This window comes from Vicia villosa, linkage group LG2, assembly GCF_029867415.1.
Source record: "Vicia villosa cultivar HV-30 ecotype Madison, WI linkage group LG2, Vvil1.0, whole genome shotgun sequence".
NCBI classification, from domain to species: Eukaryota; Viridiplantae; Streptophyta; class Magnoliopsida; order Fabales; family Fabaceae; genus Vicia; species Vicia villosa.
Genome location: NC_081181.1, coordinates 105,164,400 through 105,180,653, shown reverse-complemented (window position 1 = coordinate 105,180,653; position 16,254 = coordinate 105,164,400).

The following is a 16,254-nucleotide window of genomic DNA, read 5'->3' as shown; positions in this document are numbered from 1 at the left end:
TTGACTACTTCACAAAGTGGGTAGAAGCAGCTTCATTTGCTTCTGTCACCAAAAATGTGGTGGCCCGGTTCATCAAAAACAATCTCATTTGTCGGTACGGCATCCCTGAACGGATTATCACGGACAATGGCACAAATCTAAACAACAGAATGATTACTGAACTTTGCACACAGTTCAAGATCAAACATCATAATTCTTCTCCATATCGACCAAAGATGAACGGCGCGGTGGAAGCTGCCAACAAGAACATCAAGAAAATCATACAAAAAATGACAGTAACCTACAAAGACTGGCACGAGATGTTGCCTTTTGCTCTTCATGGTTATCGCACATCTGCGCGTACTTCAACAGGGGCAACTCCATTTTCTTTAGTCTATGGTATGGAGGCAGTTCTTCCAATTGAAATTCAGATTCCTTCCCTAAGGATAATGAAAGAAGCCAATCTAGACGAAGACGATTGGATTCAAACACGGTTGGACCAGATAAACTTGATTGATGAGAAAAGGCTCACAGCTATTTGTCATGGTCAGCTATACCAAAAGCGTATGATCAAAGCCTTCAACAAAAAAAGTCAAAAGTCAAGCATACCAAACTGGTGGCTTGGTTGTCAAACGCATCATCTTACCACAAGGTGATCCCAGAGGCAAATGGACTCCCACCTACGAGGGACCATTCATAATCAAGAAAATATTCTCCGGCGGCGCCATGTTGCTTACCACCATGGATGGCGAGGATTTCCCACATCCTGTGAACGCTGACATAGTCAAAAAATACTTCTCTTAAAAAGAAAAAAAACAGCTCGCTAAGTTGAAAACCTGAAAGGGCAGCTTAGGCAAAAAAATGAGCGTCTCGGTGGATTGAAAACCCGAAAGGGCGGTCCAGGCAAAAATTAGAGACTAAACAAATACTATCCCGGTAGGCTGAAAACCTGAAAAGGCAGCCTAGGCAAAAGTTAGGGAATGAAGCATACAACTGTGTTCCGTTCAGCTGCCTACTCACCATCAAGATTCAACACCTCAAAGACACCGATCAGTCCAATCACTTTCTTCCAACAAGTGAGGGATGAGATGCTCAAAGGCAGATTGGCAATAGCAGAATTGAAACTTGACTGGATCGTTCTCACATAGCTATTTATCTTTATAAATATTTTCCAAAACTTTCTGACAGTTTCCTACTTCTAGGATTGTTGTCTCCCTGTGCTAACCCGCCTATCATGGCTCTTTGCAATGAAGCTTTTTCAAAAAAATCAATATTTTCACTTTTTCTGTTTAAATACGTAAGCGTCCCAATGATAATTTTGAATGAACATATTGCATTTGAATATGATTGATGTTTACCAGGAAAAACAGGAATAGCATTCAGGAAATGTCCCAGCCAGCTGGACATCATTCCATCAGAAGAAAATCCCCAAGGGAAGCGCATTTCTCAGCAAATTCCTCAAAAAGATTTTCTCTTCAAAAGAAGTCTTATTCCCCAGCAGGGTTGTTCCAGATTACTATCTTCAGAAGGTGTGATCCCCACACCCGGACTTGGTCAGATAGTGCATCGGAGGATTATGCATCTTCCTCATTCCCATTTGAAAGGGCATCAGAACTTCCAGTTACCTTCGATTCCCCAAGCAGTAGTCAAAGATCCTTCAACGGGATACTCGGGTTCTCAAAGAATTTCCCCAGCCAAGGGTTCTCAAACGAGACAAAAGATCATCAACGAACACAATATAGTCATATTCAGATGACTGGCGGGAATTTATTTTTCCAACTAGAAGCTTGACACTCGTCACATTCATACATCATATTCATACATCACATTCATACATCATATTCATACATCATATTCATACATCATACATCATGCATCATGCGCATGTTCATGCGCATATTCATACACAACATCACATGCATATTTCTCCGGGAATATCTCACATTTACATGCATCATAAACATTGCATATCACTAACTTGATTTTTCAGGTAGACGGATATCTTCAACAAAGATGTTCTCAATCACATGCAATGTTCACCTGAATTCCATGAACGGTTCTTTCAGATATAATCAAGCCGAAGATTCATTCTGATCACTTACCAACTCAAAAACAAGCATTACAGATCAAAGTTGATACCTCAGACGGTTCCAAAACGATCTAACATTGCAGATCTAAAGCGATACCTCAGACGGTTCCAAAACGATCTAGCATCCCAAATCTAAAGCGATACCTCAGACGGTTCCAAAACGATCTAGCATCAAAGATCTAAAGCGATACCTCAGACGGTTCCAAAACGATCTAACACAGCAGATCTAAAGCGATACCTCAGACGGTTCCAGAACGATCTAACATTGCAGATCTAAAGCGATACCTCAGACGGTTCCAGAACGATTTAACATTGCAGATCTAAAGCGATACCTCAGACGGTTCACAATGATCAACTTCCAAATCGGAAAAACTTTGGACAAGTTCCGTAACGATTATCTTCCAAGACTTAAAGCGGTAACCTTGGACGGTTCCGAAACAGTCAGCACAAAGACTTTCAAATCCTTCATCAAGATATAATCAAGGGATTCATTCTGATGAACAAACCATCAACATACTTACCAGGTGGCATCTGAAAGCCCATCTCAGGTAATGTTCCAATCTGCCAACAACATTTCGCAGACGACATTCAAATGCAACTTCCAACATCTCTTCTGATCAAGGTAAGTGCAAATTTTCAGGGCATCTAAATATTCAATCATCTTCTACCTTCAGATTTCAGATAATCTCTTCAGGTTTAAGAAGATTGAATAGGGGCAACTGTTATACCCCAAAATTTGCCCACATATTTTTCAAGAAAACTCCAATCTGAAAATTAAGAGTCTCATATAATCATGGATTTTTATTTCAACAAATATCCTGACATATGAAATACTTAGTTTTTAGAATTTTTCTTATACAGTAATTTGGCTTGCAGTTGAATTTATTCTTACGCAAACGCCAAATACTGTCTATTACTTCACACATGCTATTTATTTATTTACAGATAAATAGTACTGACACAATTGGTACAGAGTTAAATCTTTTGCAGGCGCAGAATCAGTAAACTCATACTGTACTGGTAACAGTAAATATTAGTTATTTATTATGTCTGTTTTTCTAACAAGTCATGTAAATAAACTTTCATTTTTCACATAAAACAAAAACAAAAAAAAACAACAAAAAAGAAAATTAACTTTGACTGTTGATTTTTCACTCTAACTGCTACATCAATACCTGAACAGTCAGTTGACAGCCAAACTGCTGGCAGTACAATTCTCAGTGTTTTGTACCATCAATCAAATCAATCTTTCACAATTCAAAATTCCAAGATTTTTGTTCTAGAAGTCCTCTGAATATCACGCGATTAGCAGAGACTCAACACTGCACAAAAATCAGGTACGCTTAACTGTCTCCTACACAAACAGTCCCTAATCAGGGTTTTTCTTGTTTTTACAGGAGCAACAAGTTTTTGAGAGCTCAAATGGATTTCATACACATCCATATATCTCAATGTACCATCATACAAATTTTCAAACTTCAATTCACTCAGACGCACCGTCAGCAGCTCAAACAGTCAACAGACGACCCGTTTGACCAAAAAAGTCAACAGACAGTCAAAAATGAAATTTTTTGTCAAAGTCCATATTTTGTCAAAGGATTCATCATTTGATCATTGGATGATCATAATTCATCAAGGAAAGATCAAAAATCAACAAAACCCTAAGATTCAAAATTAGGGTTTTTGCCTGAAAAGTCAACTCAACTTTGACTGATCATAACTCTCTCATCCTTCATCCAAAAAATTCAAACCAAAGCTTGTTTTGAAGGAAATTCAATTATCTTTCAAATGCCATTGATCCCATGGTCATTGGATTCACCATTTGAAAAATATGATCAAAGACATTACAGGTCATTTTCAAAGTCAACAAAAAGACACTTTTTTCAAAAGGACACACAAGGAGCTTCAAAAATCATTTTGACATGAGACCAAAGGCATTGGTTAGAGGACTCTTTGTGGTTTCCAAAAAGTGCAAGATCTCCTTCATATGACAAAAATTGAAGGATTTACACCTTGTTGAAGTTGGCTAAATTTTGGGAAAATACATGAAATCAACATTGTTCAAAATGGCATTTTTTCCAAATGGGGCCAAGTTTTCAGCATTCAAACATCATTTCCATGATGTTATGGGCCTCCCACGACCAAGACTAAGCCCATACCTTTTTTATCCATTTTTTGCATGATTTTATCTTATTTTAAGATTAAAATTAAAAGGAAAATGCATGGATAAATGGTAGCTTACAAATCAAGCATGACTCACCCCAAAGAATCTTCATCTTTCTGCAGAGAAGTAAAGGGCAAGGCAGGTGCATTGAAGGCAAAGTGACTTGGTCAAGAATTCAAGCTTTTTTAATATTAAAGAATGCAAGATTTCAACAAAGGCAACTAGCTACATATTAGCTTCAATTCTAAGCACACATGGCTTATAAATAAGCTATCTTAGTTCAGCAACAAAGAGGGAGACAAGTTCAGAAGCAAAGCTAAGCATAACACCTTTGTAATCACTTGAAAAAATTCAAAGAAAACTCAAATTCGAATTTGTAATTTCTGCTCATTTCAATACAAACTAAGCATTCATACACCTTCCTTGAACATCACTGAAACTATCTCAATCAATTACAAGCCTTGAAGCTCACTGAATCGAGCTACACAGGTCAAAAATTTTTCAAACTAAAATCAATTCGTATCTGGCTATTCACACATGTTTAACAAGATGTAGACATACTATTGAGTTTGGTTTGAGGTGTAGATCATTTCTGGAGCTTTAATTGAGTTTTAGATGCGTATACACGAAACCACCATTTTAGGGTTCTTCATCTCAAAATTAGGGTTTTCCAAATTAGGCAAAATTACAGGTTCTGAATAGCACCATTAAGTTCGCATGAACAATACGAACTCAACCATACCATCGCGTCAAATTTATACTCACGTTTGCTTGTATTCGCTATTATTACCAGGTGTAAAAGATTGGGTTTTTTACACCACCTGCAAATGAATGGTGTAAAAACCCATCTGAAGGTTGAAGATGATGCGTGGCGCCCTCTGATTCGCTGGGAGGCGCGCGCGTGTTTTTTAAACTGACTTGGAATTCAGTGTTTTGCAGGTGCTCCACGTGCTATGGTCCCTCACCATCTGGGCCTTCTGATCCATCCATCAACTCATCCAACGCCTCAGAACACGCACGCATATCATACTCCCTCATTTAATTTCCATACAGGATCAGTATCCTTTTATTTTCTATTTTATTTTCTATTTTATTTTAATTTCTTTGTTAAATTAATTAAAAATAGTTTTAAAAATCCAAAAAATACACAAAAAATATTTTTATACTTCTAAAATAATATACTATTTTATGAAATAAAAATATTTTATTTTTCTTCAAAATTTCAATATTTTACATAATTAATTAGTATATATTTATATATTTGCTTTTTAATTATTCTAACCAATCAAAAAATCATAAAAAAATTGTTCTTTATATAAAATATTGTTTATATATTATAAACTAATTTTGTACATATTTTGAATAATTTTCCTTTTAAGTTTTAATTATTTGTATAATTATTTGCATAATTATGTTTTAATTAACTTAAATCAATTCCAAAAATTCCAAAAAAAATTAGTTTTGTTTTAAAATTAATCAACAAATATTTTGTACATATTTTGAACTTAATTTCTAGGTTTAAATTTATTTTCATCTTTTTCTTCATTTTAATTTAATTAATTATGCATTAATTATAATTAAAATCAATCATAAAAAATCCAAAAAACATGCCTTTTATTTTTCTTGCAATTTAAATTCCTAGATAAATGTATAGGATGTCAAATTCATGTAAATAGGCTAGTTTACGTTTCCTGCAAAATCGATGTAATAGCGTAGATTTACTTTCCGCACTTTACATTTCCGCATTTTAATTTCCCGCATACATATAAACTGCGTGTATGTCAAAGATAAAATTGAACCGTTAGATCACTAACTTCAAAGATAAATATCTGAATCCAATCACAATCACACTTGCACCTCTTCAGGTAATCCTTTTCATTCTTTCAAAATCAAAGTCAAATTCTACTATTTTGAGTACAAAATCGAACCTTGCTTTTATATCCGGTGAAAGGATAGATTTTTAAAGGAAACAGGATAAAGACCTTACAACTCAGGGTAGACCTCCTAGTTTGCTTGCTCAAATCAAAACAAACAAAATTCTCATACATTGTTGTTTTTTCAAAACAAAACTTTCAAAAAAGACAATACTTTGTATACATCCAAACACGGGTTATTACAAAGTTAACGTTCTTTTCAAAACATCTTTCGAAAGATAAACAAGCATTTTGTATACATCCACACACGGATCATTACAAAATTCAAATTACAAAGGTATTTGAAACCACATATGAGCAATTTCAGAGCAATTGAAAAGTGATCGAAAAACAAGTGAGCTAAGCAAACTTAAGAGCCCATGGATAACCATGGATACAAAGGGTGCTAACACCTTCCCTTTGTATAACCTACCCCCTTACCCAGAATTTCTTAAAGGTCTTTTTTCTGTGTCTTTTATAAACCTTTCCTTAATTGGATAAAATAAAAGTTCGGTGGCGACTCTGTGAATTTTCAAAAAATGCGAAAGCATTAAGCGATAAAAAAGAGTCAGTTCACGTATCTCTACAGAACAGAGGTATGGCCCGGTGATTAAAAAAAATCGGAGGTCCACAGGAACCACACAAAGACCTAAAGTGTACCAATTTCTCGGTATAATCCTCTTCGGAGTATGCATCCAAAATTCCCCTCCATGCCGCCATTATCCTATCAACCACAACACCGGCTTTGACAAATTTACCATTTTCATCCAACCTATCTTTTGTCCCAACCGCGGGTTTCAACTTGCTTCTCACGTTGCAAGTTATGTGATACCGGCAAAGTAAAGCGGTAGATGTCGGGAAGACGGTATCGACCGCATTCATCAAAGCATTGTCCCGATCGGTGACAACGACGTTTGGCATAACCTCTTGATCAACTAACAAAGACTTGCAAATTCCCAAGGCCCACGTAAAGTTTTCTTCTTTTTCACACTCCAAAAAAGCAAACCCCACCGAATAAGTCTTGTCCGTCGAGGTCACACCGACGATCTCTAGAAGAGGAAGCCTGTACTTGTTTGTCTTGTACGTCGAATCCATGACTAGAACGGTTGGAAATGTGTTGAACAATTTGATACTTTCGGGATGAGTCCAAAAAATATCACGCACGGTAACTTTGTCCTCGGAGGTTCGGAAGCTTGAAACGTAATTGTTATCGCCTAGAAGTTTCAAAAGTTGTTGCATTTCCGACCGAGGGCCCATATTCAAAACCTTGAGATTGTGCCGTTCATTGTAAACTTGCTTGATATTTGAAACGCTATCCGGTTTCTTACGCTTCAAATCGGCAAGTATGTTGCGAGGCGCCACTTTGACTATCGTTAGGTCCGATATCACATTCCTCTCTTCGTGGGACAAACGACACGCCATTGGATGCCCGTGTAACTTGACATCCAAGGCATGATTATGCATTCCACAAATTACGGTTAACCGCCACAAATCATCAACCCTCCGATTGGCACGCAACTTAAAAGGACACCCGCACTTTCTCGATCCCGTGTCCTCGTGTTTTAGCACACGGTTTGATTGCACATAACTACCACCACGTTCGCAATTCAAAACAACGAAAGCTTTCCGCCTACTATTTCCGTTGTCCGACCTTAAAATGACAATTCCAAATCCAAGTTTACTAGCTTCGTTTCGAACCCAATCAATCAATTGTTCTCGACTAACGAAGCTCCGATCATTTGTAAAATGTTGCCTAACATCGACCGCATTGATCATAGGAGTAGCGTCAATAACCGGATCGTTATTAACGTTGACAATTTCCGGATTTAATACTCCATCGTCTTGCACAATGTTGTCCGGATGCACCATACCTAGCAAATGCAAAAATTAGCAAAATTGGCCAAAACTGTTTTTTTTTAAACTGCCAGGGCATATTTCGGAAGTTCATTTCCGAAATTTGTTAGGTAATATATTTCGGAAATGAACTTCCGAACCATATCAGTTTTCAGCATAAATTTGTTGAATCAATGTAGTGAAATAGGGGATGAAATGAGAGATGTTTACCTGAAATTGTAGCTTTCTATGCCCCCTTTAACGTGATCAACGGTTTGAAACTTGCTTTTAGGGCGAAAAATTGATGGAGATTGATAGGGTTTAGAGAGGGTTTTGATAAGTTTTTGGAGAAAAATGATGAAAAAGTGAAGGAGGGAAATTTGTATATGCAACAACAGTTTCGGAAATGAACTTCCGAAAATATGCACGGATTTTGAATTTTTTTTAGTTCGGAAATGAATCTCCGAAAACATCAAATTTTTGATGTTTTCGGAGATTCATTTCCGAACTAAAAAAAAAACAAAAAAAAAAAACTTCGGAGATACATCTCCGAAGCAGGGGCAGTTTTGGGATTTCGCTGGGGGTTTCCCCCATAGGGAGGTGGGTAAAGAAAAATTCTATTAATATCATACATTAAAATTAACCTCTTATAAACACTACTACAAAATAGACCTTTGGTAACACAATATTACTACGACAATTTAAACAACCGTAGTAATAACTAATTTTCACGCGCCTAAATTATTCATTATTTTAAGGTTAAATATGTTTTTTGTTTCTTTAAATATCTCAAATTTGACTCTTAGTCCTTATAATTTTTTTTTTCATGTTTTAGTCCATATAAAATTATTTTTGCATGACGTTTTAGTCCTTCTACAAGACTAAAACACATTCATAAATAATTTTGTAGGGACTAAAACATGACTTTTTTTATAAGGACTAAAAGTTAAATTTGGTAATTTTGTAGGGACCAAAAATATATTTAACTCATTATTTTATTATAAGATATTTCATCACGGTCATTAATAACAACCATTTTGATAGATGAAATGTTACTTGCTTCGACTCCCAGAACCAATAAATTTTTAATTTTTTAGTTACATAAAAGGCTTTTCCTGATAGTCATATAAATATATTAATATTAAAATATTTTTTACCACATTTATTACTAGAAGCCGTTGTGAATAATACTTACATTTTATTACGGTTATTGTTAACAACTATATATATATATATATATATATATATATATATATATATATATATATATATATATATATATATATATATATATATATATATATATATATATATATATATATATATATATATATATATATATATACACAATACTTACAAGTTATTAAGGTCGAAGACATAATAATCATCACTCTCAAAACAAAACCCTAACATCTCTCTTTTTCCCATGCAGTAAATTCATCCTCATAAGCTTCTTCATATTAAAAGTTAATCAAGTTTATACACTTTATCTTTCTTCTTCTTGATCATAAGCTTTCTTCCAAGTTATTCATTCGCTTTCTTCCATTTTTCAGTGTATAGGTACTTCCCTTTATCTTTATTTTTCATGTTTTCTTATTTACTGTTCCATTTTGTATTGCAAAGAACTTTTACCTTGAATGATTTTTTTTTTGTGTGTTATCTCAGTTACCATATCTGTTACATGTATGTCATTGTTTACATTTGGTACATGGTGTATTTTTTTACTTGAGGGTTCACAAATGGCTTGTGTTGTTGTGAGGTAACAATATAAGAAGAACGTCTTCATTTTCTACAAATCTTTCCAGTAAAAGATGCTTTAGTGAAACATTTTATGAGTTGATATGTTGTTCTATTTTTGTTGATAAATGTTGATAAATATTGATGTATGTTGTTGTTGTTAATAAATGTATCACAGAACAAGAACAAAACCTTACTAATTCACAAAGAATTGACGTGGTTCACAAATAGTTTTTGTTGCTTTGGTGAAACAATATAAGAAGAATGAAGCTATCGTGGAAGCTTTGCCCGCCTTGTATTTTTTCTTTATAGCAACACATAGTAAATTAACTCCGGTTCATTATGAGACTAGTATATCATTTCTTCGTCTTTATTTTCCACGAATCTTTTTAATAAAAAGTACGTTCGTGAAATATTATATGAGTTGATATGTTGTTGTATTATGTTGTTGTTTTGTTAATAAATATTGATAAATATTGTTGTATGTCGTTGTTCTCGATAAATGTTTCTCAGAACAAGACCAAAACATTGTTAAGTCACAAGAAAAAGCCTTCTCGCGACTTAGCATTGTTTTATTTTTGTGAATTTTGCTGCATTAATTTCTTAAGTAAATTGACAAAAGATCCAATTGAGTTTATAATATCGTATGTAGATTTCTTGTTTCACAAACTTTTCACTGAACATGCAATCATTTTAATTGATTTAAAAGATAATAATATGAAAATTAAGTTATATTTAAAAACCATATTAGATCAATCAATTTTTTTCAACTTACATACATCTCGTAATTCATATCTTGCTCGTTAACATATATAATTTGGTTCAATATCCTAAGTTCTTCATAGCAACAATACCTTCTCTTCTAGTTTATTTTGAAAAGCATAAACTTTTTAACTAATTTGAACTCATCATCGTCATTATCATCATCATCATTAATAATTATTATGATGGTAGTGATGTTGATGAATCTGAACTAGTCAACAAATTAATATTTTTTAAAAATAAACCAGAAGAGGATGAATCGTTGCTATAAAGAACTTAGGTCGTTGAATCAAATTCTTTATTTTAAAGAGCGAGAGATGAGTTACGAGACGCATGAAATTTGAAAACCAATGATTTGCTTAATTTGTTTTTCAAGAATAATTTAATTTTTCCAGATTATTATCTTCTACGTCAATTTGAATGGTTGTATATGTTCAGTAGGCGTAGGAAAAATAAATGATTCACATATTTTATAATAAACTCATGTATATATACCACAACGTTTATATTTTATAATCGTGATTAAATGTAAATTTTGTATTCTAATAAAATTACCCTTGTTGGGTTTCAAATCCATGACAACTCTCTCTCTCTCTCTCTCTCTCTCTCTCTCTCTCTCTCTCTCTCTCTCTCTCTCTCTCTCTCTCTCTCTCTCTCTCTCTCTCTCTCTCTCTCTCACTCATCACCACGGTCACATGCTCATAGTAGAAAATAACATACTTACAAATCACACGCTACCTAATAATAGACATACAACCGTCATTATTATATGCACTTCACAACCGTTGTGAATAGTGTTTTTCATAGTAGTGAAATATTTATCAAATAAGTTAATCTTGATGTATCTCATTGTCTAACTTAAAATTCTATTGAACTAAATAGCTAATAAACCAAACTGAAATTGAATTAAAAAATAAAAAAATACTAAAAACTAGTTAATTTTCTAAAGAAAATTGAAAGAAAGTATAACCGTTCGATTATTTAATCGAATAGTTAAGTTTTGAAAATTTGACTTTTAACAATTTGAAATTCTAAACTAATATACCAAATCAATATTTTTAATTTGATTTGATTTTGAATAAATTGAAATGATTTGATTTAATTCAAATGACCTTTATTATGATTGGATTGAGTTCAATTTTTTCACTAAAATTTACCTTGAACAACCCTAATCCTAAAGGTAAAATTTATTATCCACACACGATAATATGTTATGACTTATGAGATGTGTCATAACACATGTTTACTTTTTTTTTTTACAAGCAAACTGAATTTAGCAAATAAAATAGTTAGGTGCTTTAATCGATATTTTTACCAATTTGTAATGAAGCATATTCTAAAATTATAATGAATGGAAGTATCTAATAGGAGCCACGATAGGTCCTCTTTTGTATTTTATAACCATCTTATCTAATGGGATAGCTTTTAGTAAAGTAATTAATTGTATGACGCTATCTTGCAATAATACCAATCATATTCAATTTTTGATAAAATACATCACAAGAGCACAAAATCTAACAAGTGTGGATGCATAAAAAATCTACGAAATTTGGTTTTAGCAAATAATAATTTAGGATGGCACTAGAAAAGTCATTTTCAAGAGATTCCAATACAAATATGTATTTTAAGCTCTGTGATCCGAGTCACCTCTCTAACTGTATTTGTATGCGTTTGTAGTGACATGCTTTTGTTTACCCACCAAAACCTTCTTTATTTGATTCCTTATAATTACCCACTTTAGGAATGAGGTAGACTAGCAGTGATTGAATGGGACTTTCCATTTGGTTTCGTTTGGTCCTCGTCCACTTTCAACAAGACCACACTTTTCTTTTGGATTAATAAAAAGTCGAATAAATTGATAATTTATTTATTTTGTAGTTAAATACTTTACATTGTATATAAAGAATAATTCCCTAAAGATTTTTTTCTACTAAATTTGATTCTCACCATTAAAGATTGTACACGTAAGGGGTGAACAAAAAATTCTTATTCACATGTTTTGTAAATGAAATTTGTCATCAACATGATAGAAATAGTTTAATATATATGTGTGATCTTGAAGAGTCAAAACATGCGGGTCAGCAGCGACGACGTGATCTTCAGTGATGAGTGAGAAAAAAGAGGTTGTACCAACAAGACACTCCGATGTCAAAGTAAGAACGAGAGCAAAGGTACAACAAAAAGTATAGGTTTGAGAGAAAGCTTCAATACCTTTCCCTCAAGGAGGTGAGGGTTGTTTATAATGCTCTCCTTATAGTTAACTATTGGGGCCGATATTTTGGGCTGTGAGCGATTCCAAGACCCAAAATGCGGGTGACGGTTAGGTTAGTCCTTGTCCATCCAAACAGAGTGAACCAGCCATTGGCAGGGACAGAAGTACCCGCGTGGTCGGATGATCCATTATTGCGAGGAGTTGTCGCTCGCACGTGCTCGGTAGGTGGGCAAAAGAGAAAGAGCAGGCCCTAGCTTGCCCAAATGTACGGACCAACGTTTATGGGTCATTTTCTATTTATGAGTGAATTGGGGGTAATTCTAACAATTGGGTTAGTCCATTTTAATGTTTTGACATAGAGTTTGAAAAGACTTCAAAGTGACATCCCCCACTTTATATGTTGATTTTATAAGGGTGAATTAGACCGAATTCTAACATAATATTAAGGTTTATCAATAGACCATAGACTCCACACGGTTTATATTCAGATATCAAAAAATTTATATAAAATAACAGTCTTACACAAGTACCTAGTTTTATAAAGAAGAATTAGGTCAAACTCCGATGATTTATTTTTTAAATTTAGGGTTAAATATGTTTTTAGTCCCTATAAAATTACCTAAAATGGCTTTTAGTCCTTATAAAAAAATATTGACTTTTAGTCCCTATAAAATTACTTTTGCACTCAGTTTTAGTCCCTGTAGAGGGACCAAAAGTGAGTGCAAAAGTAATTTTATAGGGTTTAAAACTCAATATATTTTTATAGTGACTAAAAGTTAAAATTGAGATATTTATAGGGTCCAAAAACATATGTAACCCTTAAATTTAATATTTGTAAATTTAAACTTTTAGTTCTTAACATCATATATGATTCAATAAAAGTACAATATATATTCTAATAAAATCGTATCATATGGACCAATAAAATCATGCCACACGACTCATTAAACTAACATAGCAGCGAATTTAAATTTGCAAAGATCAAATTCTAACTAGATATGACAACGGAGCGGGGCAGAGGCAAATTTAAGAATTAGCATCCTGATCTCCACCTCCATGTATCAGTCTTGCTCCCGCCGTCAGTCAGAAGTAACAAATGACTAGGGGTGGCAAACGGGTATGTCCGCTCTGTTTAGGTCTGTCCCTCAAAAGCCCGCAAAAAAACAGGGTGGGGCGGAGTGAGCATAGTTAAGGTTGCGGATCTAAAATCTTGGCCTGCTCCACAAAAAGTGAGGGTGGGGCGGCTAAGCCCCAGGCATTAGACTTTTTAAGCATAAAATACAAAAATTTATGTTATTATCTGTCCGCAAAAGCCCACATAAAAAATGGGGCGGGGCGGTCACATTAGAGGGTGAGGACCTAAAATCTTAGTCCGTCTCACACTAAAGTGCGCGTAAAACGAACATGCCCAACAGACCGGATATATTTTGTCACCCCTACAAATGACCTATACCCTTACACAAAATATATTTTTTAAATGCACATTTTTTCATAACAACAAGAAAATAATTAAATTAAATATTTTATATTTTAATAGTAATTATAATACTTGCATATTTTTATTAAATTTATATTTTCAAAAAAATAAATAATAATTCTAATAAATTTATTATTTTAAAATTAAAAAAAAAAGTAAATGGACAGTTAAATTATGAAAAGTAAAAAATAAAATTAATAGCTTGAGGTGAGAGTGAGTGCGGAAAGGATACTAGCATCCTCGTCCCTGCCTCCTCCATCACATATGTTGTTAAAAGTACAATTTTCTTTGCACCCGTCCTTTTTTCTATTAAATCGGGTTTTTCCCGTGATATTCAGGACAGGGGCACTCAGGTCTGGCTAGAGATAGATTTTTTGGCCATCCCTAATTCCAACAAAAAAATTTACTCCAATCAAAACCAAAATAATGTAAATTTAATTTAAATAAAATTTATATCATAATTTTATTTTGACCTAATATTTTTATGACTAAAATCTCACTTCTATAAATAAATAAATAAATGAATTGTCACAAATTTGAATCCACGTCTCTAAAAATGGATCTCCTTATACAATTAACAACTTAATTGATTTTGTATTATTGTTATTGATAAATTAAGACCGCCACATCCACTTTACTTGATAAGAGAACACTAGAGTTTTGTTGAATGTAATAATATTCAAATATAATTTTTTTTGATGATATGGAATATTCAAATATAATTAGTTAGAATTAATTTCATATATTTTAGTATTTAATTATATCAAATTAAATTTAGAATCTTAATTAAATATTTATCAAAATTTAATATTAACTATAAAATATATAAAAAAAATATACTTTCCTAATAAAGAACAAAATTCAAAACCACGATCATCCTATTTTGGTTATATCATCCCACTCATCGCAGTCACAAACTCTCTATGGGCCATCTACCTTTATTCTTTTGTTTTCATTTACAACTTACCTTTTGCATTGTGCATGCATGACATTTGAATGAACCAACCATGACCATACATGTTTTATTGTCACTACGTTCTTACTTTACACATGAACTTCTTGTGGCTAAATATAACATCCAACTAAATTGAGAGGTGAACTTATCATTTAGTCCTATAATTCTTAACATTCATTAAAAATATAAATAAAAAATAAAAAATGAGAGGATAAGATCAAATATAAAGACAAAAAAAAATTATTTTGCTAAAAAAATTATGTCTACAATATATTGTCAATTAGAAAATTATTTGTACTAATATGATAAATCTAAAAAATGGTGTTTTTATCAATAATTAGAATTTAAAACACAATATTATAATTTGTAAAATCCATATTATATAGCTGAAAATACTCTGTCAAAAGGTTAAACTCAATAATTTTTCTTTAAAATTTTGTTTAAATTATAGTTTTTAAATAATTAAATTCATAAAGATTTGGCATCATGTCTTTTTTTTTAAATTGTTTTTATCGTTCATAATTTGGCAACTAGTTCAAGCCAACTTGTAACAATTAACCTATGGTAAGTATTTTTTCAACCTTTTTATATAAATGAAATCTAAATATCTATTTAATGTTTTTATTAGTCTATTTATTCCTTATATTATTTGGCCTCTATTTCAAGCAAACTTGTAACAGTTTGAGTGTTAACCCGGCTATTGATCAAATCATGAATTTTTAAGTAATTATTTATATTTGGAGTAACGGCTAATTTTTTTCACGCAAAAGAAATTGATGATATTACTTAACATATTTTTTGATATAAATGTATACATTTAAACTAATATCACAGACTAGTAAACAATATACACAATCATAAGTGTTTAAAGTAATGAGGCAGTCAATTTTATAAGTGTTTAAAGTAACGAGGCAGTCAATTTTATAGTTTAATAGAGGCCATTATGCAAGAAAAAATTGGTCTTGCCGAAAGACTTTTATACTCAAAGAGGTATACTTACTAATTAATTTTGATTATTTTTCACAAAAGGAATTTGCTTCAATGTGTTAGAAAACTCTAGCTATATCTTGAATGGTGTGAGATAATAAAAGATAACAAATAAATTCAAATTGCGAAAGGGAAATGGATTACCC